The following is a 23,149-nucleotide window of genomic DNA, read 5'->3' on the forward strand; positions in this document are numbered from 1 at the left end:
CAGTTTGGGCGATGCTACATGACCAAGGCCTACCACTTCATTTGTGGGCTGAGGCATGCAATACAACAGTGTACTTGCATAATAGAAGCCTGCATCATATACTAAGGATGAAGACACCAGAGGAGGCTTTCTCTGGGAAGAGACCAGATGTGACTCACTTCAGGATCTTTGGCTCACTAGTATTTTTCCATGTGACCAAAGATGCCTAGAAGAAGCTAGAGCCAACATCAGAGTTGGGGATACTTATGGGGTACACTGATACACCCCACAACTATCTAGTGTTCTTGCCTACCAGTCAGAGGACAGTGGTACACAGAGATTTTAAGTTCGACGAGTAGAAGGCTATGCGAGTTTCCCTTGAGAGGGAGCTCAAGCTGCATGCAAAGGATGAACTTTTGGTTCCTAAGGAGGAGGAGCCTCAGACTGATGCGGAGTAGCCGCATGCAGAGGATCCAGGAGTGGAGATATCCACTCATGCAAAGTCTTCCAGAGATGGGCAAAAATGCTCAAGGGAAGCTAACAGATTATTGATGGATGTGAGAGAGAATGTGGGACAACCATCTTCTTAGCACAGACAGAGGAGGTCACCTAAGCGGTACACTAGTTACATGGCCCTTTTTGGGGAATGTATAAAGACCGAACCATATTCCTTCGAGGAAGCAGTGCAACAACCATTCTAGGTTGATGCTATGGTGGAGGAGTATGACTCCATAGTTCGGAACAGTGTTTGGGATGTTGTTCCAAGATTGGAGGAAATGTCAGTGGTAAGTTCCCGATGGCTTTACAAGGTAAAGCAAGCAGCTGATGGTAGTGTTGAGAAACATAAGGCAAGGTTTGTTGCCCGTGGTTTCTCACAGGTTGAGGGGATCGACTATGATGAGACTTTTGCTCCTATAGTAAGGTATCAAATCGATGTTGGAACTATCCACACAGATGGGTTGAAAGATCCATCAGATGGATGTGAAGACTGTGTTCCTCAATGGCAAGATTGAGGAAGAGGTGTACATAGAGTAGCCGGAAGGATTTGAGACCTTCGATCATGAGTCACATGTGTGCCGACTCAAGAGAGCTTTGTATAGGCTGAAGCAAGCACCTCGTGCTTGGTACACCAGGATCGACAGCTATTTCACCGGGTTGGGCTTCACAAAGAGTGAAGCGGATGTGAACCTATACCACATCATGGTAGAAGGTAAGCCATTGATCATTGTTCTTTATGTTGATGATCTGATATTGACAGGTGATGATCAGTTGATCAAGTCTTGCAAGGAGGACCTTGTAAGAGACTTTGAGATGAAAGACATGGGTCTCACACACTACTTTCTAGGCATGGAAGTGTGGCAGAAGGATGGAGAAGTGTTTGTGTCTCAAGGCAAGTATGCCACTGAGATACTCAGGAGATTACACACGGATAAGTGCAAGCCCATGCAGACTCCTCTAGTAGGTAAATGGAGGAAGGAGGATGCTACTTTAGGTGAGGTAGTATTTGCTACTATTTATCGGCAGCTTGTGGGTTCATTGATGTATTTAGTGAACACATGACCAGATTTGTGCTTTGCAGTGAACTAGCTGAGTCAAGCTATGGTTCAGCCTACCAAGATGTTTTGGAAGGCAGTGAAGCACGTGAAAAGATACCTCAGAGGCACATCTCAGTGTGGATTATGGTACAGATGGACAGAGGGAGTGAAGCTTCAGGGCTTCACAGATGCAAATTGGGCAGGGAGTCCATCAGATCGGAAGAGCACTTCAAGAGGAATTTTCAACCTTGGTTCAACTGCAGTTTCTGGGTACAGCAGGAAATAGAGGTTAGTTGCACTTAGCTCAGCAGAGGCTGAATACATGGCTGCCAGTTAGGCAGAATGTGAGGCCATTTGGAGGCGGAAAATTCTAGTTGGATTGTTTGATCAAAGGATGGATCCAACTGTGATCTATTGCAATAATCAGAGTTGTATAAAACTCTCTTAGAATCTAGTATTTCATGACAGGTCCAAGCACATCAATATCTAGTATCATCATCTTTGAGACTGTGTGGTGAAGAGGATCATGTTGTTGCAGTATGTTTCGACCGAGGAGCAGAATGCAGATATTTTGACTAAGGCATTGTCAAAATGCAAATTCGAGTTCCACAGAGACAAGATCGAGGTGACAGATAATTGCTTTCTTGTTGAGAGGGAGTGTTGAAAATAGCAACAAGAAATTCTAAATATAAAAGTGCTAAAAATAACATTGTTATAAATAGCATTTCAGGATACATTCCAACTTTAGTTAGTACCTAAACTAAAATTGAGAATTAAAATTCGAATTTGATCTTAGCAGCTGTTTGAAAAATAATTAATTAATTCATCTTGAGTTAATTAGTTGGAGAAAATCAAACATGAAGTCTATGTGAAGGCATGCAATAGTTATCCCTTTGATTGAGGAAGTTATCCCTTAATTAAGGAGATCAGGATGAGTTGTACTTTGAGTTGTAATTAGTTAGCTCAATTAACTGAGTTAAGTCCAGTTAGATTAGTTCCAATAGTTTGTGGAACTGATTGTGAGTTTAGTTAGTTAATGCATGCTTGCATGTAACTAGTGTACTTTAGATAACTGAATATTCTCTCATAAATAACTCATGCATGTTAGTTAAGTCAGAGACCCAGTTGAGATCAGAGGATGGGATAGTATACTATCAGTTGCAGGAATACTCCCTTGAGGATATCTCTTGCATGTAGAAGGAATTCATTCCTTGAGGATTGCACAGTTATTTCTAAGTTTGGTGAGTTGTGTGAGAGGTGATTTCACATAGGTGGCAGCGAGAGGACCCAAGAGAAACTGCACAAGGAAATAGGAGGCTTGGAGGACTAAAGGAAGGCATATGTTGTGTCTATTCAGTCTATGAGAAACATTGAGGGATTGTACTGAGAGCTAGATAACTTGTGAGCTAAAGCTTTGTGTAATCCGGAGATATTTCCAGTTATATGATAATATAGATAATGGGGTTTTTAGCTGAGGCTTTCCCCAGAGTATTCTTCTGTGTTTATGTGTGATTGATTTCTCATTCTTTGTTATATGTGTTCTAATTTATGTTGCTCAAAATCGATTAAGCTTCCGCAAGTTTGTCAGGTGATCTACAGTGGGAATTTCTACAATTTGCATCCATTTTGCTATCAATTATATAACATGTTTCAAGCTCTCAAATATGGATGGAACGGAGGAAAGTAACTGAAACTTTGGATTGCCATTGTTATACCCAATACCCTTGAAATATTTGACAGATATACATTCTTCCGTAATAATTATTAGCAGTTATTACCACCAATGGGTGTACATGTAAGTGAACTGCATGGAATCACTCCAGAGTGCTCCAAAATATTTCAATGCAAACTTATCCCCCCTTAACATGTGCTTGTCAGCATTCAATTGCAATGTTGAATGTACCCTTTGTACTAAAGGATTAAGAGCCACTGTGGATATGGGATACCCACATCAGTGGTAGAAATTCAATCCATGGAGATGTATGTGGCATTGTAGCAATGTACTAGCATCACAATTGGAGATATGAGTTCTTAACTACAATGTTAGAGAAGAGCATACAAGAAGGTACCCATACTATTGGTAGAAGTTCAATCCATGGAGTTGTATATAAAGTTGTAGCAATGCACATGCACTACAGGGATCAAGTTCAAGACTAACTTCAAGTGGATATGGGCCCTTCACCAAAATGCCAGACTGGGCATTCAAAATAGGTATTTCATCCAAAAGGAATTGAATTTTTTTAACACTTAATACATAATGATAATGATTCATAACTACACATGAATTTTTTGTGAACATGTAATATTGTAACAACCAACATGCCCTATTCTATCCAAATCCCATATATAATCCAGTAGTTGTAATAGTTTTGGAGGGAAAGGGATCCTGCTATCAATTTGTTTGGACATGAAATGAACAAAAATGAACCTTCTGAATGCCTCCATTAATGAAACATAAATTCTCCAGCCTGAAAATTCTAGGTCCTTCCGAAGAAATTTAACGTGAATGCTTAAACACTTGGATAGTAACTTTCTAACCTCATGAGAAGCTTACGTAGAATCTTCTTCATGTGATGCTTACAATAATTACTTAAAATCTTCTTCCTATGATGCTTGCACCATCATGCTTTGCATTAAAGGAACCATTCCTGAATTAGTTGCAATTTATTCCAAAAGGTATATCAACTACAAATGGGCACCTTCATACATTCGATAGACATGGGAGTTATGTTGCTCTAGCTTACCATTCAAGAGGGACATGTGTTTTAGTACGTCATACCAACCACGAGCTTTATCCATCGAATGTAAGTATGCATTTATCTCTCAAATTGTGTTTCAAATCAAAGGAATCAATTTGGATGGCCAAAATCAGGGCTTCAAATAAAATGTACGCCACCTGCCAAAAGTGTATACCTTATATTTTAAGGAGCAATGGTTCAAATTTTACTAGAGAGGAATGCTTCAAATCTACCAACTGTTAATGTGGATAAACCAAGTATTTTCTATATATTTCATAGGCATTCTTGAGAGGAAGAACTTAGAATGCGAGTTATATTTACAAATTTATGTCTTGCGTAAGCTCATAAGATGGACTCCTCATCCTTTTATGGAGGATAGTATTTTAAGGAATTTATCTCTATTGTGTAGAATGAAATTCAAAGGTTTGAAGAATTGTGGGCCTATAATGATTACAAATCCAAGGTTGAGTTACTTGTCTAAGCAGAGATCACACCCCATTAGAGGCTATCTATGAGCATTACTAAAACGCTTCACATTCCCAGATCCAATGGGTAATGGAATGGCAACAATTATTAGAGTATTTCAAAGCCTTTGTTGATACTTAAAGTGACCATGCTATGAATTCCCAAATGACAAGGAATGAACTTACATAGGAATTGAAGAGAAGGCAACCCAACTCAATTCCAAATCTCAAACCAGTTATATTCAAGGCTCATCTTTACACTAGCTTTGTAATGCATCTTGAAATACATTGGATAGGACTTGGATTCAAATCTCCCTTGCTATGCTATCCAATTTTGAACTAGAAGAGCACTCGTCCAATAAATGCAGAAAGTGGATGTGAGCAATTGGAGTAAATTGAATCAATCATGGGCTATCATAAAAAAAAAAATGCACAAACCCATTTGAAATTTATGATTTAATGGAAATTAGATAAGAATGACATGGACAACTTTACTGCACAAAGGTGTACAATTCCTTCAGTTTGGGGGTGATGTTGAACCTCATAAATGTCTTGGTTTTCTCATCTTCCACTCACATTTTCATGAGTATAAAAAACCTAGCACATCCAATTTTGTAGATTTCTTAACCAACCTATTATAGAAATTTGGTTTTAAATAAGTAATTCATTGCAAATTAATTTGTTTGACAGTCTCTATGAATATTTTGAATGAAATGTCTTAGTTCTCACCAATTATGATATGTTGAAGGTTACCAATGTTCATCAACATTTTGTGTAGAATTAACACCTACCACAAAATTCCTTACAGAGAATGATTAAAGACAGTTGTAGAATCTCCATAATCACTTCCTTAGGGAAGCTATATAATTCTTCTTAATTCTACAGCACACCAATTCTAGGGTGGAATTCCCAAAAAACATTCAGGTTGACACATGGCACTTGGATTATAGGGCAACATAGTCTCCATAATATCAACTCACGAGCTAAAAGTAAAGTATAATCTGTTAATTCTAGCAATTGTTAGTTTTCATTTCCAAGAAGTTGTTAGGTTATTCTTCAAAATTTGGTTTTAGGAAGTTGTTAGGCTATACCTGGGAATTCCATTCAGGAAGTTATTAGGTTATACATGGGAATTTAGTTTAGGAAGTTGTCAGGGTATTTTGGGATTTTGTTGGAATAAAGAAACATAAAATCATTTGATGGCATTAAATATGATATAAGATAATTTTATTAATGTCCATGTATGACCAGAAGGGTAGGTCAATGGGATGCAAAGGTACAATTAGCGGTGACAGACTATAGGAGTGCTCGAGAAACTCCTATAATATAATATCTAAGAGGTAAAGCATAAAATACATAAACTAAACTACTGAACATAGCCCTAAAAATAACAAGATAAAATGTTACGCATCACCAAAAGAAGGAGAGGAATGAGAGGGGGAATGGGGAAGCCCTCCACCCATAACAAAGATAGAGACGAGCATCAAGGAGGAAGAAAATGGAAATGTCCCTATAGGATCATTGATAGTGGAAAATGTGCCAATACACTATCTGAGAATGTCCTCAAGAGGGAGTCCGTGTGTGAGAGGTTCAAACAATAAAACCCTGCAAGGAAATATAGAATGATCTGTCGATAATCTCCTAACAATCTAGGCCACTAGAAAGAACCTCGTGATGGCAGACCCTGGGGGGTTAGGGGGCAGGAGAAATTATCCTGTACTCACTGCTGAGATAATGAACTCAAATTTCTCAAGAGTCATGGGGGTCAGCCTACTAGCTGAAGAGGGAGTAGAGATCCATGGTGTAATAGATCTAATGCCATATGTATACCATGTCTCTACCTGTCACCTGCCACCACCAGGAGAACTACAGAAGGGACAAAAGAAAAGAAGTGATATACCTGATGGAATTTCTTAGAGGAAGTCCTCATAAGATCATAAGTTTATGCCCTGACACCTCAATTCCTAATAAAGGCAGATGAACCTACCTCTAATCTCATAGTAAAAGGGACATCAGAAATCTTGATGTCTCTGCCAAATACCAAGTATAAATATAGAGGATTAACGTAAAAACAATCCTTCGAGCCAGACTCCTAGAACCACTTGCTCAATAATGAATTAACAATATATATAAAACCTTGAAAACATGTGTTCTAGATTGGAAATGACCACTCGATACTTGTTCCCAGTCCATTCACAATTTTAGGATGAATCAAAACAAAAAATTGAAAATTCTTGTGCCAAATGCTACCTAGAACCAAAGGGAATTTACTAAGAGAAAAAAAGGGAGTACAATGTGTTTTTGTGTTTCTTTTTTGTGACAATACTTGCCAACAAAGACTTGTCTATAATGTTCAGACATGTTGTTTATGGGATAGTCTCCTTCCACCATTTGGTCATAACAACAAAAAATTAACACTGAATGAATTTAATAGGCCATTGATCATTGCAACACCATCTTAGGAACATAGTGTGAATAAAAAGGATCTTTTGGAAAATGTACAATATAATATGTTTTGATTTTCCGCAGTGTACATACCAGGGCGTCTTATATGTTCTCACATTCTATATTCAAGTAAATACAAGCACTAGTATACAATGGTGTTCCAAGGTTCAAAACTTAAAAGTTGTAACTAGTATTAGGTTAGTAGATAGAGTCGTTAACCCTGATTATGGAAGGCAATCATTATGTACAACTCTCCAAATAAGTTGTCTAAAGAAATTGTTTTCCTCTATCGAAGAAGCTACAATAGTAAAAGTCCTAGTGTGTAAGGTAGTCTTGGGAGCCTTGGACACGGGTAGAGAAGTCCCTTTTCATAATAAATGCCTACATGCATGAGGCAATGAATTTGTGGTGTGGGTACAGGGCCATGACAGTGGCTATAGAATTTTCAATTACAATGAATATGCAGGCCTCATTTATTAGTAAATAATCAACATCCAATCAAGTTGAGAATCCATGTTGATATTATAAAATGGAAAAAAATTTAGAGAGCAGAAGAAAAGTGAATTTGAAATGGGAGTACCTTGCCCATGAGAAGCTCTCTAGAGGGAAGAGACACATCAAGAGGAGGGGCACTTCTGCCACAAGGGAAGAGCTCGAAGAAGGCTCCAGTTAAATTATTTATAATAACGTATTCGAGCCTAATTTCCAGGAAAATGTTGTCCCCGCACCATGCCATTGACTTGACCACGTCGAGTACGGAGAATTCCTTCACTTCCATAAACTCCCGTTCCACAAACTCCAGGCTTCCATCACACCGATAGAACCCCAACTCCTCAGCTTCGTCTAGGAGGAGCCTTCCACGACTCAGAGTCCATGAATGAATATCCAGAATCAATGTAGGATCCATGAAGACCAACTGTTCTGAAAGCTTTAGTTTCATTCGTAACTTGTCACATTGAATCGATGAGAAGTCTTTGAGGGTCCAACTCATTAATTTCATCTTGCTTTAATTTGGGAACTGTTGGATCGAAAGTTGTTTCAACTTCAACCTCTAGTAGTTTCACTTTGTCCTACAGGGCGTTCGCCTCTCTTTCTCACTTGATATTCTGCTAATCAGTGATTTTCAAGTGGCCCAGGAAGCACCACCTCTCAAGGATGTGCAAAGGGAAATTTAAAATGAAAAATAAATGTAAATGTGCAAAGGGAAATTTAAAATGAAAAGTAAATGTAAATGTGTAGAGGGAAATTTAAAATGAAAAATAAAATAAACATGTGATCACTAAAAAACTATGGAGGGAAGGAAACAAAGAGGGTTTTGTTATAGCTTCACCAACCCCATATGTTAATAGTAAAAATGTGGTGGTCATGATAGTAATTGAGAAGAAACCCCCATACACACACATATATATATATATATATATATATATATATAATTTTCTCTATTTATGACAAGGATATTGAGTATGTTAATATATGTTGTGGTTAATCATTTTAATAGCAACTTCTATGTTGGTTTAGTAATGATTGTATAAAAGTGTTATAATTTTAGCATTATAGATGTATTCATGGACCCCTTTAAGGGGGTCGTTGAATCTATCTACCTAAATTTTAACATTGGAGATGAGAGTCTCTAAATTTTAACGTTGCAGATAGACTTAGAGACCCCTTTGTCTCTAAATTTAACACTGCATATGGATTCAAAGAAGGGGGTCTCTGAATCCATCTGCAGTGTTAAACTTTAAGGACAAAAGGGTATTCATAATTTTAACAATGTATATGGATTCATAGACCCCTATAGTGAAATGTAACACTTCGGTATCAAAATTGCAATTTTCCATTTCTAGAGTGACAAAAAAAATTTACTAACATAAATGACTAATTCATATCCTTGTTGTACTTGTTATTTGGTCATATTTTTATTCTTAGACTATAATAGTCATTTATGTTAATCATTATTAATTTTGTCACTTATTTTCTAGTCATATATTTTAATCCTAGACTAAATTAGTCATTTAAGTTACTCACTTTTAGTTTAGTCACTTATTGTCTAGTCGTATATTTTATCCCTAGACTAAATTAGTCGTTTAAGTTAGTCATCCTTAGCTCGGTCACTTAAAATTGCAAATTAGTAGTAATTCACTTGAAATAATTGCGGTGACTAACTTTTTTAGTCACCTAGTCACTAATTTCATCATTTTCTACTAGTGGATTCCTCTCCACTGTGAATCTTTTTTATATTTCCTATTCTTTCCTTGGTTCAAGAAAGCACGCAAAAATAGGTAGAAGGAAGGGATGCTTTCAATGATATTTTCACTTATATGTTGTTTATCTTCTCCTTGTAGGAATGACATTGTAAAATTTTTCCAATATATTTTTTTGGTTTGCAGTACAAAGTAGAGGTGGCTATTCTAGAGTGTAGGTGTGGGTCTTTTCTACTATAGATGAAAATAACTCTGAAAGCCATAAATAAAAAGATCTATTTATTGTAGATAAGGGAATCAATTTCTTTTGTTTTCCCACATGGGCGAGCATTTGGATTTTTAGATTAGTATACTTGTCTTCCCATGTAGTAGGGAATTCCTATAATGAAAGTTAGAATATAAATAATTGTATCAACATAAAATTTTATTGGTGTATTTCCAAAAATGGAGATATGCAATTATTTCATTGCTCAAATCTAGAGAGAGAGAGAGAGAGAGAGAGAGAGAGAGAACATATATCCATCTCACCCTAGATATATCAAGAGATCTATCAAGCACCAAGATGAACCAAGAGGTTTGACTCCTCTTGGGGATGATAAATCCAGGGTTAAGATGGATCTATGCTAGTTATAATAGTTTTTTTTGTCCAGAGGAATTGGGAGCTAAGTTTGGATTGTAACAGTGTGACATGGGGCTAAGTGAAGCTTATACTCGCATGACACAAGGTAATTTCCTACTCCTATCAATATAACCTTTTGCTGCAAGGTACACCTCCCAAGCACAATACATGATTAGGAAAAGTTTGAATTAACAACTTGGTAAAGGGTGCCTTAATAATACATTTCATAGTGAACTTATTTACACCGCTAAAAATAATTGATTGTTAATAATAAAGAACTATAAATAAAAAATAATAATATAACTATTAAAAATAAGACAATCTATAGGATAAAAAATTAATTATATTATTTGGCCTAGTTTAATTCCCATTCATGGGGAGGGGTTGAGGGTGGAAGCCACTTTTGGGGGAATTAAACTATCCCAAGGGGCGTCCAAGCTCAATTGAGCAAAATAATAATAATAATTGTATAATATAATCATATGTTTTCTACCCTATGCCAATATACATGTTTTATATAAAGATCAAAATAAATAATTATATCTTGATTGTATAAATGCAAAATTATTGGAGCAATTTTAGGATAGATAATAATTATCTTTTAGATATAGAAATAAAGGTTATACAAATTATATTTCAATGTTAAAATCTACAGATGTGTACATACTCTAGCCCTTTTGGATTTAAACCTATGACCTGTTATGAGAAAACACATACACTTAACAATTAAATCGACTCAAAATGTATTTATTATATATATATATATATATATATATATATATATATATATATATTAATTATTAAAAAATATTATAATTCATTTCAATATAACACTATATATTTTAAGTGCAATTTAATTAAATTAAAATTGGGCAATAAACTTTTGAACAAGATTATAATTTGCTATGATATAAAATGTAATTTTGAATACATAAATAAATTTAAAACCTAAAAAAAACTTTTAATGCATTCAAAATTGGCAAATTAAACCAATAAAAACTTATATTTCTTAAGCATAGTGGTTTTGGGCAAAAATAAACTAAAATAAAAAGCGTATTAATTAAACTACACAAATATTTTATATATGTCTATGCTTTAATCTTTTACACCTTTTAATACATTTTTAAAAATTAATAAAATATACCTTTTATCTAATTTTACATTTGTATAAATATAAAATTTATAAATTAACATCAGGAGCGTCACAAATAAATATTAAAAAATTAAGGACACCAAATGAATATTAAAAAATTAAGGAGTTCTGCATACCATTGGGCTGTACATTCCACGAAAAGGTGAAAATGATGCAAAAAATGGTAAAAAATTCCATATAGCCACACATGAATATTAAAAAGTTAAAAGAGCGACTTTTGCAACCTGTCAGACTCTACACTCAACGATTGGGTGAATAGAATGCAAAAGTAGTAAAAAGTTGCCCATCCGTAGTAAGGTGAACATGAAAAATGAAAAAAAAGGACGTTAAATTCTTTTCCCTATCACTGAAAACCACTCACGGCGTCGAAAGCGAACCGAGAATAGAAATAATACAGTTAAATTCTTTTCCCTATCACTGAAAACCACTCACGGCGTCGAAAGCGAACCGAGAATAGAAATAATATTTAATTAATTTTCAAAACCCTTGCTACTCAATGATTTCTTTGCAGTCTGTGTACAGCTTTCGATCTGGTTCTCGGATCAATCATCCGAGTTAGAAAGCCACTCACGGCGTTGAAAGCGAACCGAGAATAGAAATAATATTTAATTAATTTCCAAAACCCTTGCTACTCAATGATTTCTTTGCAGTCTGTGTACAGCTTTCGATCTGGTTCTCGGATCAATCATCCGAGTTAGAGAAGATCTGAGCCATGGGCCAGTACGCGAAAAATTTACTGACGACCTCGCCTCCTCCGAGGAAAAACCAGGGAATCAAGAATCGTGCCGCGACGAAGATGAAGAAGGAAGAGGACCAGGAAGAAGTCGAACCTGTAACCCGTGCCGTGCTACATGGAGACGATGATTAAGACAATGAGACCATAAATGCCTCCAACCCCGCCAACGATCAGGATGATTGCACCCGTGACGAGGCCGAGACTAATTTCACTAGTAAGTACAATTGATTTCACTGAAAGGATCTATAGTTGATAAGATAAAGATTTCTCATCTTTCATTTCTCGTTTTTCAGAACCAGTATAGCAATGGATCTAGCATAGCATTGATCTTTAGGTTTTTTAGAACCAGTATAGCATTGGATCAAGTATAGCATCGATCTTTAGGTTTAAAATCTTATAGGAAGAGTTGAATTAAAATCTTTAGGTTTAAATTTTTGAGAAATTAAATTATCAAGGGGCATCCTTGGCCGAACTTTGCCCAATCTTCGTAATCGCATCTCATGAATCCTAGCCTTAGCCTAGACTAAACTTAATTAACAAAAATATTTTTTAATATTGCTAGACTAAACTTAATTAACAAAAATATTAAAAAATATAATGTTCAGTGGTTTTTAATTTATCCTCGCTCATTTTTCCGTTTTTTCTATTAGATCTCCGTCGAGACTTAAAATCCCCTCCGTTGTCGCTTGTCTCCTTTGCAACTGTAAACACTAAATCATTTTAATAATTTAAAGATTCGTCCGGCTCATTTATCTTACTGAAATTAAGTATATGCTATAAAAGGTTGTGCTTTACTACTAAATTTTTTCATCCAATAGAGGAGCTGGTTTTAGCCTAAGCTAACTTTAACCGGAAAACATATATATAGAGTGTTGGTCAATCATTTTGATAAAATAAATTGTTTTTAATTTACCTCATTCATTTCCTCTATTAGATCTCTGCTAAGACGTCAAAATCTTTTCTGTTGTTCTTTGTATCTTTTGTGTTGGAGACATGATTGCCATTACACCAAAATCTGCAGGTGTTAGTAAACAGACACATCGCTAGAGCGTTGATCTACACGCACAATGCCACGAAACAAATGGCGCACAATGCCACGAAACAAACGGGGAGCGTTGAGCGTTGACCTACACGCACCATGCCACGAAACAAATAGCGCACAATGCCACGAAACAAATGGCGCACATTGCCACGAAACAAATGGCGCACAATGCCACGAAACAAACGGGGAGCGTTGACCTTCTACACCGCCATTAACGGGGAGCCAACAATCTCCCCCCAACACGAGCCCGGTGTGTTTCGGACTCAAGACCTCTGGCTTTGATACCACTTGTTGGAGACACGATTGTCGTTACACCAAAACCCGCAGGTGTTAGTAAACAGAGACATCACTAGATTTAAGCACATGCCACGAAACACACGGGGAGCATTGATCTCCACACCCCCATTAGTTTCTAGATCTCCAGGATTCTAGATCTTTTTACACTGCCATTAGTTTCTAGATCATTCCAGATCTCTATCTGAATCACATACAGAATTCTAGATCCTTCTTCTGCCTCCATAAATTTGTAATTTCTCTGGCCGAGGAATGCAAGCCAAGACCCAAGCCTGTTATGTAATGCAAAGTGATTTCTGTTCTCCAATGATTGTTCTATTCCGCTGTTTCTCACTAAGTAATCTTGTTGTTTCTCCATTTCTCTGTCTCTGTGAATTATTCTGTTTTTTTCTTTCTAAATCTCTGAGTATAAATCTGCTGTGTGTTATGTATGCTCCGGTCTAACGCTTTGCAAATGTAAACACTTGTTCCTCTCCATAGTTCAAAGACGCGTTCTGCTCAATGATTTTACTGAAATTAAGTACCTGCTATAAAAAGTTGTGTTGTTGTTTCTATTTATCCTGATAAGATGTAAACTAAATCCGATCTCCACAAATATTAAGTTATTATTCGAATCACTTTTTCTATTGGATCTTTGTCAAGACTTAAAATCTATTCTATTGTCCCTTGTGTCCATTGCAACAGTAAACACTTGTTCCTCTCAATGGTTCAAAGACGCGTTTTGCTCAATGATTTTACTGAAATTAAGTACCTGCTATAAAAAGTTGTGTTATTGTTTCTATTTATCCTGATAAGATGTAAACTAAATCCGATCTCCCCAACTATTAAATTATTATTCGAATCATTTTTTCTATTGGATCTCTGTCAAGACTTCAAATTTTTTATGTTATCCCTTGTGTCCTTTGCAACTGTAAAGACTTGTGCCTCTCAATAGTTCAAAGACGCATTCTACTCAATGATTTTACTGAAATTATGTACCTGCTATGAAAAGTTGTGTTATTGTATCATGATAAGACGTGAACTAAATCCGATGTCCCCAAATATTAATTATTATTCGATTTCCCATCGACCTAAATATTATAATTAATATTCAATGGTCTGACAGTCCTGGATTCCAATCACTGTGTTCAGTAATAGGTAGATGTTACAGTATAAAGCTTGGGTCCAATTTGATCATTTTATTTACTACATTTTATTTTCAGCTCTTTTTTTTAAAGGTGTTTATATGTTTTGATGTTTTTGGCTCCAATTTGGCCCCAAAAAATCTTATTTTTTTTAAATGTATTAGCTTTTTGAAAAACTTTTGGATCACTTAGATGGTAGAAAGTTCATAATTCAATTTGTGATTTCAATAGATTTTGAAGAAATTCCACCAGAAAATATGCCAAAAAAGTATAACAAATATGTTGCGGTACCTGTTTTCTGATAAAAATAAATTCAAATCATTTTTTTTCTCCGACAAACCTTGCATCCTCATGTTAGTTATGTTCGACAGCTCATTAATAAGATTAACAGTGAGAGCTGAGTCTTTTATATTAGCAGCTTGCCTCTTTTAAGCTTCTTGCACAGACAAACCCGTTAGTAAAGTTATGATTTTCTCTTATTGCTCCTGACAGGACTTATCTCATTGCATATGTGTCGATCAGTCTGTCTTAATTACCCTTCGTCACTATTCCCTATTGGCTCCCTTGAGCAGGTTTTCTTTGGCAGCACATATATATAGAGTGTCGGTCAATCATTTTGATATGATCAATTGTTTTTAATTTACCTCACTCATTTCCTCTATTAGATCTCTGTTAAGACTTCAAATCTTTTCTGTTGTCCCTTGTCTCCTTTGCAACCGTAAACACTTGTTCCTCTCAATAGTTCAAAGACGCGTTCTGCTCAATGATTTTACTGAAATTAAGTACCTGCTATAAAAAGTTGTATTATTGCTTCTATTTATCCTGATAAGATGTAAACTAACTCCGATCTCCCCAAATATTAAATTATTATTCGAATCATTTTTTCTATTGGATCTCTGTCGAGACTTCAAATCTTTTCTATTGTCCCTTGTGTCCTTTGCAACTGTAAAGACTTGTTCCTCTCAATAGTTCAAAGACGTGTTCTGCTCAATGATTTTACTGAAATTAAGTACCTGCTAAAAAGAGTTGTGTTATTGTTTCTATTTATCCTGATAAGATGTAAACTAAATTCGATTTCCCCAATTATTAAATTATTATTCGAATCATTTTTTCTATTGGATCTCTGTCAAGACTTCAATTTCAAATCTTTTATGTTGTCCCTTGTGTCCTTTGCAACTGTAAAGACTTGTTCCTCTCAATGGTTCAAATACGCGTTCGGCTCAATGATTTTACTGAAATTAAGTACCTTCTACGAAAAGCTGTGTTATTGTATGATGATAAGATGTAAACTAAATCTGATCTCCCTAAATATTAAATTATTATTGGAATTCCCATCAACCTAAATATTATAATTAATATTCAATGGTCAGATAGTCCTGGGTTCCAATCACTGTGTTCAGTAATAGGTAGATGTCACAGCATAAAGCTTGGGTCCAATTTGATCATTTTATTGACTACATTATTTTATTTTCAGCCTTTTAAAAAAAATCTTAATTTTTTTTAAATATATTAGCATTTTGACCAATTTTTGGATCAATTAGAGGGTAGAAAGTTCACCATTTAATTTGTGATTTTAATCAATTTTGAACAAATTCAACCCGAAAATATCCCAAAAAAACTTCAAAAAAATATAACAAATAATTGCGGTACCGGTTTTCTGATAAAAATAAATTCAAATAATTTTCTTTCTCCGACAAACCTTGCATCCTCATGTTAGTTATGTTCGACAGCTCATTAATAAGATTAACAGTGAGAGCTGACTCTTCTTAGATTAGCAGCTTGCCTCTTTTAAGCTTCTTGCAGAGACAAACCTGTTAGTAAAGTTATGATTTTCTCTTACTGATCCTGAGAGGACTTATCCTCATTACCTATGTGTCGATCAGTCTGTCTTAATTATCCTTCGTCGCTATTCCCCATTGGCTCCCTTGAGCAGGTTTTGTTTGGCAGCACCATCGAATTTAAGACAACCCATGATATTGGGATTGAATATCAAAATGAAAGCTTTAATAGGTTGAGTTCTCATAGGTTACATTTGAGGAGCCTTTTCCAGTAAATTCTTGTTGCTGAAATTGTTCAATTATTCACATGAAATTGCCAATTGAAATCTTCCCCGAACCTATATTAGTCCTCTCTATGTGATTACTAACATGAAATTCTTTGTTAAAGCTTCCCCGGACCCATATCAGCCCTCTCTTTTGTGTGAAGCTTTAGCGAGGGGAGATAAAGAACCCTCTACTTATCTCTGCTTTACACAGTTTTTGCTTCGTTTTCTCTGTGTGCGGACTTAATATTTTAATAAGTCAATGGATTTTATTTTTGGATTTTGCAGGTCCAGCAAAAACTAATGAATGTAGAGGTTGCAAAGCGTGAAAAGAAAAGGTTAAAAGATTTTTTTAACCTAAAGAAGGAGCTTTTAGAAGTCCTGGCTTAACTGTTGCTGCAATTGATGCAGACAAGGTAATTTGAATTGTTTTCGCTTGTAATACCTGTGCAGCTACATAATAGTTAGGAGTTACAGATCATGGAGTTATACATCATGGATAGGCTAAAAGCTCTCCTCCGGTATGAGTTTAAGTTAACGTCTGCTATTGCTATAGAAGTGAACCATGTTACTTGGGAGCGGGAGAGGGGAGCGAAAACGGGAGCGGGAGTGACCATTTTCAGAAGCTCCTGGTTTGGGAGCGAATTCTGGAGAATTTTTTAAATATATATATATATATATATATAGATATATAGATATTTTATATTTTTTAATTTTTGATACATATATGTCAACAAAAACATGTAGAATGATGAATTAGATATAAAAAACGTAAAAAAGCATAGATTGAACCATATAACAACAATCATCTAGAAGTTATAATCTTCATCAACCACGTCCGCAAGTTAGTAACATAGTAACATACAACATATTGAATCTCATGATTCATCAATCTTAAAGTTTCAAGCTTTCAAAATTCAATATATAACATTTATCATCATTGATCACCAAAGTTGTACTTGTAAGCTAAGTGTAACCATTACAACAAATAATATCTAACATGAAATGAAATGTTATAAAATGAAATGAAATGAAACAACTTTCATGAAGCATCATATTCATAATTCATTACTAATGAGTTATAATTGCCAACTTCAAACTTAAATTGTCATATATTGTTTAGAAAAATATCATAATAAATATGAAAGAGTCAATAGTTATAAAAGCTACTAGAAACTAGAAAAGAGAAGTAAATCTATTATCTATTTCTTATGCTTGGGCCTCTTGCCACCACGAGAAATGTCTAATTTTTTAGTCTTGTTGCGAAATCAGGATCTTTGTCATTAATATCACCCTCCAAGCATTAATATCCAGAGGTATCTTTGTCATTACCTTTGTATTGTATAGGGATCTTTGTCATTAATATCACCCTTTAAGCATTAACATAAGATAGAAAAAGCATAGCATGTCAAGTCTACATTTTTAGAAGGGTCATGATAGAGGAGTTCGACAACCAATGTCACTAACATCAAGGTACATAGAGGGATTGGTACTCTTGATTAAATACGAGTTCCATACCCTAATACATGACAATATTCAATGGAAACATTGCAATCCCCCAATCCTGAAATCCTGAAAAACTAATAAGTCTGCTGGATTTTGAATGAAATCTAAAATTCTACTTTCTCCATGTGAAATCCAATGAGGACGAAACCACTCTCAAACATCCTGAGTCATTTCATGGTAATGTTAAAAATTTAAGTAAAAGGATGAAAATGAAAATTAAAGAATTAACATTACCATGAATAGCATATCAATACTAGGGCCTAGACTTGATCATTAAGCTGCGTCGCTCAAAAACTATTTGTTTCTTTCAAAAGAATTGCATTTCGAACATTACTACAAAAAAAAATTCAAAAAAGGCAAAACGCTCCCGAAAAGGCAAGGAGCGAAATTTTTTTTAGGGAGCGATTTCGAGAGCGCGCTCCCTAAAAAAAATTTCGCTCCCGAGTCGCTCCGGCCCGGAGCGCGGATTGGGAGCGGGAGTGAAGGAGGGGAGCGATTTCAGGAGCGCGCTCCCGACCCACTCCCGAGTCGCTCCCGCCCAGAGCGATTTCGGGAGGGCGCTCCCGACCCGCTCCCGAGTCGCTCCGGCCCGGAGCACGGATGGGAAGCGGGAGTGAAGGAGGGGAGCGATTTCAGGAGCGCGCTCCCGACCCGCTCCCGAGTCGCTCCTGCCCAGACGTAGGTTGGGAGCGGGAGCGAGGGGGGTCGCTCCCCCGCAACTATGGAAGTGAATGTTTTCATGTTCTATCCAAATTATATCATTCATTGGAACTCTTGAATGTGCCATGGGGTTAAGTGAGAGAAGAAAGCTCGGAGTAGTAATGTTTAACTCTTCTGTAATAAACGTTTTTGTTCCTTTCAGAATAACAGAGCAAAAAAGTGATTGAAGTTTCTTCTTCAAAAAATAGGGATAAGCAGCAAAAGATAGAAAAAACCAGCGAGAGGCGAGTTTTCTGCATATTTGGAACCTATATAGAAAGATAGATTGGACCAAAATTTAAGAAATAAAACTTATATTTCTTTTGTGAGACTGGAGGTCGGCTTCAATCGAAAGTCACTGACGAAGAAGACGATGAAAAGTACCTTAAAGAAGAGGAGAATGGTCTCACTGGTTCCGTTTGATGGCACAGACCCTAGCAATATTTTCGTTGTTGTTGCACTCGAACTGTGTGCCTTTTACATTTGTGAGCAGTTTTGTCTGTAGTGATTTTGATATGTTTTAAAGTACCTGCTACTGTGTTGTCACCATGGACAATTCAAGATAACTTTTTCCAATCTGTTTAAAGCAAATGAGAGGAAAGAAAATGCAATTATAGCCCTTGCCCCTTACCATTACATCAAAACTTATGTGACCCTGCATATAGCAGACTTCTAATACATATGTTGTTATCATTTATTCAACTATTAAATTCTTTAGACATTACCTTATACTTTGCTTAAAAAACAGATAGATATGTTGACAACTTTGTTTCTCAGAATAGATTTCAAAAGTGTGGAGTAGGGTAGGCTGTCGGATCGAGAAACTCCATAGCGCATGCCCGACCTTATTTCATGGGTTTGTAATGCACTCAAAGCATAATAAAATTGTCTGCTTGCATTCTAAAGTTGTTTCGGATTCTAAAAACCTTTTATGACTTACGTTGACCGTTAATTTTTAGTTTTGTCTAAACCTTTTAATATATTAGTTAACTTTTCTAATAAATCAATTGGCTATTTTTGAAACTTCATCATACAGGTCACTTAAAACATGGATTTTTGAATGTAATTGGCCAATCTATATATAAATGGTTGCTTATTTATAATCTATATAAATGGCTATAATTGCATCCTTGAAACAATTATCAGTTTACTTTTCCATTCTCTATTTTGTTATCAAGTAAAAGAATATCTTATCTTTGGGATATACATAGGGTGGTCGTTTTTTTACTTGTAATCTATTGATCTCTTTTTCTTAGGGATATTCATACAATCATTTCAAGATTAAATGTTATAAGTTTGAAACTAATTTCAAGTGGCTTTAGTCGAATTTATACAATCTATTCAGCTTTTTTATATACATTTTAAAATGTAATCAGATTCAAATCTGGCCTCTAGTTCTCTTAATTTTGATTGGGTTTGGTAACTTAGCCTGAAATCTAGTATTTGATAGATTTTAGTTTTCTTAAATTCTGATTTTTTTATTGGGTTTGGTAACTTAGTCCCAACTCTAATATTTGGTAGTTTCTAGTTTTCTTAAATTCTAATTGGGTTTGGTTTATATTAATATCAAGATTTATAAAACTATTGATCTCATCCTTTTTTTTAAATCATTATATTGCTCTCTTTTAATCACAATGTTTAGTATTTTGACTTAATGTCATTGGTCAAATTAGTAGATTTATAAATATGTAAGAAATATAAAAGTAATTCCATATAATCCTATTAACCTTGCTATATCTGGCCCAAATCATCCATCTTCAGCAAAGAAATTTAATTTCAATGTAGAGATAACAACTTTTATCTCATAGGAAGCATTCATCCACTTCCACATAGTAGTGCATGAACAATATTTTTTTTTAAACCATTTTTTAATCTTTGGTGTACATAATTCTTGGATTGACTTGCCCATGAGGAAAAAGAACAAATGTTTTTGTTTTTGTTTTAATTTATCTTTATAAAATTGAACTATTTCATTTTAAATTGGGTCATTATATATGTAGGAAACTTATTAAGTATTCGTCTCTATTAAAATTTCGATATAGTTTAATATATTCATTCTTTGGGAATAGAAAGGCTCAAGTTAGAGGATGAGTTGATTTTCTTATTTCTTATCATTTGTATTAAAAGACGTGGAAGAACTAGAGTAGTTTTAATTTCTATGTCATTATTTAGTTTTAAGGATATATCCACATTATAATTTACCAAGAGAAAAATGGGAGATTGTTGATATTTTGAAATTGTTATCCATTATATTGTTCTTAAGCGTTGGGAGGAGTATCATATTGTGAATGTTGATGGAGGTGTGCATGATTTTCCAAACATGTAATTTTACAAAGATAATTAAGGCATAGTTGGTAAGGTCATTTTTTTCCTTCTTACTAATATTTTGAACTTGTCTAGTTGTGTTAGCTTCTTGTTTAGTGAGGTTAGTGTTGTACATTTTCTTCAACACCTTCTCATCTTAGTTGTTTCCTAGTGCAGGTTTTGTTTAGTTAATGATTTGGTTGGGACTATGAACTTACTAGTCTTGGTTGGGATATTTCATATGGATAGGCCTATTTTTTCCTTGGCATTTTTTGATATGAATGAAATTTATCAAGGTGACGTACTCATTCCAGCAGTGAAATGCCTTACAAAGCTTCATTCAATTGTAGAATAGTATTTAAAAAATTCATCTAACTAGGCAAATGGGTGCCCCAACAAATTGTTCAATAAGTTTGATAGAGAAACTATAACAAAATTTTTCTAAATGGAATATTTCTTCCGTAATATGTTTAAGCTAGAGTATAACAAGATTTTAAAATATTTTAGTAATCAAATAATATTTACTATCATTATATGGCAAGGGAAATCTCAATTGGACTTATTTCTTTTATGGAGTTGGGAGCTAACTTATTTAGTACTTTGGGTTCGAAGCTCTTTATTCCAATAAGCAAGATGCCTTCCACCACTTTTACCCATTAAATATATGAACTTAAAGTTTTGAGTGAGATGTGTTGTGTATTTATCAACAATTTGGCTTGTTTCATCATAAACTCCTAAGGGGGTTCCTACTACTTTGACTTTCATCATTGAGGCTTCTAGAACAACATTTTCTCTATCTAATTTTTTTTTTTTTTTTTAATGAAATGGGAAGGAGTGCTTGCAAATAAATAGGTTTGTTTATTAGATCTTAGGCTTAGATGCTTACTTTAATTTGGCTAACTTCCTTACTACATAAACCATTGTTAGGTCAAAAACTAAGGTTGAACTTAATCTCAATTGACATAAAGGGAGTAAGAAATGGGATATTAAAATTTATGAGTTAGATCTCAAACTTTTGTGATCCATATCGATAATTAGTATGTCTTCCGAATTAATCACATGTTATAGAATGGGTTGACGTTTCGTACCAACTAATGTGGTTCATCCTCAGGACAAATGGTGAGAAAAACAGTCTTAACAAAAAATTAAATAGCAGAGAAGTATCTGGGTCTTGAGGTAGCCGTTAGGAACTAGCCATTCAAAACTCGTTGTTAGGTTAAGAAATAGTTAAGGAGAAAAAATATTAAAAAAATTAGTTAAAAAATTAATTAAATTATATCTTAAATTTAGTTTATAATAATAAATTCCAAAATTAAAAATAAATAAATAAATAACTAAATAAATATAATAATAAAAATAAAAAAAGAAATAATAATAACCTTAATATATATATATATATATATATATATATATATATATATATATATATATATAAAATAAAAAATAATAATAACATTAATGGTAATAAAATTAATTATAATAATAGCAATAACTAGATAAATAATAATAAAATAATAAAAACAAATAATAATAACATTAATGGTAATAAAAATAATAATAATAACCTAAAAAAATTTAAATAAATAAATAAATAACAATAATAACCTCAAGGGGATATTTTTGAGCAAACATTATGAGTGGCTATGGGATCACCCCTTTCACCTATTGTAGCCAATCTCTTCATGGAAAAGTTTGAAAAGAAGGCTCTTGACGCCTATCCATTAAATCCTAAGTTTTGGATCAAGTTCATGGATGACACCAGTGTGGATTGGCCCCATGGGGAGGACGAACTAAAAAACTTTTTAAACCATCTCAATAGCATTTCCAAGGACATCAAATTTACAATGGAAATTGAAGAGAATAATTGCATCTCTTTCCTAGACATCCTCCTCATTAGAAACAAGGATGGTTCTATAGGTCACAAAGTGTTCAGGAAAAAGGCACACACTGATAATTATCTCCACGCAGATTCCCACCACCACCTAGCCCAAAAAATGGGGGTTCTTGAAACCCTCTTCACTAGAGCGTGTAGAATTTCAGATGAGAGCCACACCTATGAAGAAATCACCTACTTAAAAAGAGAATTTTCCAAACTAGGATACAAGAATAAAGATATCTTCAAAGCCATTAAAAAAGCCAAATCTGGAAACAATAAAAACAAATCTAACAATCCCCCAGCTACTAGTGCCCACCTTCCGTATATTCAGGGTGTAACTGACAAACTAGCCAAAATTCTCTTAAAAAAGAATATCAAAACCTCATTCAAACC

At 34.7% G+C, this 23,149-nt stretch overlaps 1 long non-coding RNA gene across 3 annotated transcripts; it reads left to right on the forward strand.

The window, feature by feature from the left end:
- The first annotated feature begins 11,630 nt into the window (after nt 1–11,630).
- Nucleotides 11,631–19,386, forward strand: LOC149249703 (uncharacterized). Of its 3 annotated transcripts, none has more exons than XR_016266790.1 (3): nt 11,631–12,084; nt 16,660–16,787; nt 18,740–19,386. It is a non-coding gene; the product is annotated as an uncharacterized LOC149249703 (long non-coding RNA). The 3 variants fall into 3 exon arrangements; XR_016266789.1 differs by lacking the exon at nt 18,740–19,386 and adding an exon at nt 16,928–17,904; XR_016266788.1 differs by lacking the exon at nt 18,740–19,386 and having other exon boundaries at nt 16,660–17,904.
- Nucleotides 19,387–23,149: the final 3,763 nt, after the last annotated feature.

Source organism: Pinus tabuliformis, chromosome 7 (assembly GCF_031772625.1).
Source record: "Pinus tabuliformis cultivar Carrire ecotype Pingquan chromosome 7, CPIR1, whole genome shotgun sequence".
Taxonomy (NCBI): domain Eukaryota; kingdom Viridiplantae; phylum Streptophyta; class Pinopsida; order Pinales; family Pinaceae; genus Pinus; species Pinus tabuliformis.